Source organism: Agelaius tricolor, unplaced genomic scaffold (genome assembly GCF_023055355.1).
Source record: "Agelaius tricolor isolate 1412-34295 unplaced genomic scaffold, bAgeTri1.0.p SCAF_29, whole genome shotgun sequence".
Taxonomy (NCBI): domain Eukaryota; kingdom Metazoa; phylum Chordata; class Aves; order Passeriformes; family Icteridae; genus Agelaius; species Agelaius tricolor.
In genome coordinates, this window is record NW_027269289.1 from 8,026,496 (window position 1) to 8,030,195 (window position 3,700).

The 3,700-nt window shown below is 59.1% G+C and overlaps 1 long non-coding RNA gene across 1 annotated transcript; it reads right to left on the reverse strand.

The window, feature by feature from the left end:
• Positions 1-2,151: 2,151 nt before the first annotated feature.
• On the reverse strand, positions 2,152-3,304 carry LOC139601051 (uncharacterized). Its single transcript, XR_011682758.1, has 3 exons — positions 3,041-3,304; positions 2,763-2,971; positions 2,152-2,550 (listed from the first exon to the last, which is right to left on the reverse strand). It is a non-coding gene; the product is annotated as an uncharacterized lncRNA (long non-coding RNA).
• Between the last annotated feature and the right edge of the window lie 396 nt (positions 3,305-3,700).

Genomic DNA, 3,700 nt, shown 5'->3' on the forward strand with positions numbered 1-3,700 from the left:
CTTCCCGGTCTGGCAGTGCCTTCTCCCAGGTAACCAGCAGGAGCACCAGAGGGAAGGGCCTCAGGAGAGGTTGAGACACTGGGACCTGTTTCTACACTGAAATTGTGGTCCAGACCTGGAGGGATTTAAAAGTGATGTAAGTGTGGCACTTGAGGGTCATGGTTTAGTGGTGGCCTCGGCAGTGCTGGGCTGGGCTTTTCCATCCTAAACAATTCTATGATCTCTCTCCACTGCCCATTGCTCTGCTGAGCATTCCTGGGATTGGATTTGGGGCTTCACCTCCTGGCCCTGCGCTTCTGCTGGGGAGCTGGGAACATCTGCGGGGAGCCAGAGCTCTGATTTACCCACCCCAGATCTCCACTGCTCTGGGTATTGCAACATTCATCATCCATTCACTCCAGAGCAATCTCCAAATGATCCTGGCTCTGAGCAAACATGGCTGCACTGGGTGTCAGCAGGGACTGAGATTTCCTGTGCCCACTGCAGCCCTCAGGGAGGAGCAGGTGCTGTGCCAGGCAGGTGGAGGGGGCATGTCCCACCTGCAGGAGCACTGGGAACACCCAGATTTGTGCGGGGCATGAGGCAGGAGCAGCTCAGGTGGGGCTGGTGGGGTGGGCACGGACAGCACCTGCAAACCCATGGATCTGGGAGGGTTCCCGTGGGACAGAGATGAATGGAGGAGCCTGGCAGAACCCCCCGGGGAAGGGATGGAGCCAGTGGGGTGCCAGCTCCTGGCCGAGGCACCGTGCCAGGCTCAGCATCGCACCCCCTCCACTGCCATCCTCATGGGCACAGCCCGGGCTTGGCTTGACAGCATTCCTGGGAAAGTACTATAAATAATACATGAAGTTCCCGTGCAGTTCAGGGCTCCGCACTGGTTTACCAGCAGCTGCGGCGCGTTCCCGCCTGACAAACATGGCCGGTGTATATTCTGGATATCCCATCCCGGTGCCAGGCTCACAGGGAGGTGTCTCGGGTCAGTTCCCATCTGACAAACACAGCTGGTGTATATTCTGGATATCCCATCCCGGTGCCAGGCTCACAGGGAGGTGTCTCGGGTCAGTTCCCCTCTGACAAACACCCCGGTGTATATTCTGGATATCCTATCCCGGTGCCAGGCTCACAGGGAGGTGTCTTGGGTCAGTTCCCGTCTGACAAACACCCCGGTGTATATTCTGGATATCCCATCCAGGGGCCAGGCTCACGGGGAGGTGTCTCAGGTCAGTTCCCATCTGACAAACACCCCGGTGTATATTCTGGATATCCCATCCCGGTGCCAGGCTCACGGGGAGGTGTCTCAGGTCAGTTCCTGTCTGACAAACACCCCGGTGTATATTCTGGATATCCCATCCCAGTGCCAGGCTCACAGGGAGGTGTCTCGGGTCAGTTCCTGTCTGACAAACACCCCGGTGTATATTCTGGATATCCCATCCCAGTGCCAGGCTCACAGGGAGGTGTCTCGGGTCAGTTCCTGTCTGACAAACACCCCGGTGTATATTCTGGATATCCCATCCCGGTGCCAGGCTCGCGGGGAGGTCTCGGGTCGCACAGCTGGGCTGTTTGCCGTGCATGAGGATGCGCCTGCGGGAGCATCCCCGTGTAAACACTGCCGGGAAGCTCCGCTCGGAGCCGCCCCGCCGTTAGTGAGAGTCTAATCGCTACATCTAATTACCGAGACGGGGAAATCGATACGGAAGATTTCCAAGTGGCTTAAAATACCCTGAATTCCCTCCCTTGCAGGCGGCTGCTGGCTGGCTGCGGCGAGCTCTGCAGCGTGGGGGTGGTGAGGCTGCGGGGCTTGACCGGGTGAGGGAGAGGAGGGTTGGGGATGAAGGAGGCTTGGCTGACTCTGGGCCGTGGGCAGCGCTGACAGAGAGGGGAGTGGAGCTGGCACCGGGGGCTGGAGGGCACCTGGACTCTGCTTTGGGGGCAAAGCTTTCAGTCTGGGGCTCGGCTCCTTGGGTGGGGGTGTCCTGGCTGGAGCAGACACAGGGAGCAGAGGGCACCCATCCAGGCTGGATGGGGATGGGGACAAGGAGGAGGAAGCCATGCCGGGTTTGTTTTTGTCTCAGGCTTTTCAGAACACGGGAACAAACATTTCCTACATCCCACAGTGAATACTCGGGGCTCAGATTTAATCTCCCATTTATTCACATGCTGATGAGGCCCCAAGCATCCCTTTCCAGGAGCTGTTGTTCGAGCTTCCCCAGCCCCTTTCTCAGCCAGAAAAGCTTGTAGAGGCTACAAGCGGCCTTGGCTGCCTTCCTGCCCGAGCAGCAGGGGGGTCAGTGCCCCCATCCCATCGCCCCCACCCGCTCTCCACCCCGCGCTGCGGGGGAAGCGAGCCAGCCCCTTAATGAGATGAGCTGGGGCTCTTCCCTCGCTCGGCAGCTAATTGAGGTGTGCGAGCTGCTCTCCCGTTCGGCAATCACCGGAGTTTGTCTAAATCCATCGCGGAGGATCAAAGGGCCGGGCTCTCCAGCCTGCCATGCCCGGGCTGCTGACAGTGCCTGCTGCCACTTCCCTGAGTGACTGCTTGACACAGTAAATCTGTGGGAGAAGGAGGCAGTTCTGATCTGCTGTCATCTTCCCCAAATGCTCCTGATGCATTTTCTTTCCTCATTACACATGAGATGTCAAGTCCTCACCTGCGAGAGTGCAACTCGACATCTCCCCTGCACGTCCTCCTCCCCCTCCCGGCTGACAGGGTCCCTGTGGAGGTGAGGGAGCTGCCCCCCACCTTCCCAGCGCTGCTCCCTCACCTGGCACCCTCCTGTCCCGTGCTGTGCCCCTCTGCCCCATGGAGCACAGGACCCGGGCTGTTGGCTGCCCCATCCTCCCCTTTTTTGGGATGAGCCTCTTTGGTGCCTGCAGGTGTGGGGACGGTGGCCTGGCTGCGGCCCCAGGAGCTCCTGCGGGACTGCCGGGGCTCGGGGAAGGGCGGCAGAGCCAGTTCACCTCCAGCCTGCCTCTGCGAAGGAGAAGGAGCAATTAGCAGTCTGATAGCAAGATTAATAGCAGATGCTCATAATTAACTCACTGTGCATGTAAGCAGCTATTGTCTCCATTTTGCCCTGCGTGGATTGATATTCAGGAGTGACTCATTACGGAGACAGAAGTGATTTTGCCTGCGGAGCGCAGCCACCAGAATGGAAATTGCAATTAGAGTTGGCTGTGTCCCTGCCAAAAGCTTGAGGAGCAGCCACTGGGTGGGCCAGGCCCCCCTGCCTGCCCTGGGGGGCTACCCTGGGCCCCCCAGCCGTGCCCAGGCCTGGGGGCTCCCCTGCTCCCAGCTCACCCCAAAGGTTTGTGGCTGCAGAGCTGGCCCAGCCCAGAGAGAGATGAAAAATGGCTGGAGAAGCTGGAGAGTGGCCAGAAACTGCTGAGACTTGCAAAGGGAAGCAGAACAAAGCGAGGTCAAACGCTGTGGTGCTCTCCAAGCCAGAAAAGCCTTTTTTTCCCCTAGAAATGCCATCCAGGCTGGCCCCTCCCATACTGGTGTGTCAGGTACCCTGTGGCAGCAGCAATGGGGACTTTGCAACGTGTGACACCCCAAGAAGGGCTTTGTGTGTCTGTTAAAGGGTGCAGGAGCAGCTTCCCTGTGCCTGGTGCTGGTTTTGGGGGCAGGAACACTGTGGGGTACCTGGCCTGTCCCTGCCTGGTGAGAGCCATGGTGTGAGCCCTGAGCCCTGTGGGGTTT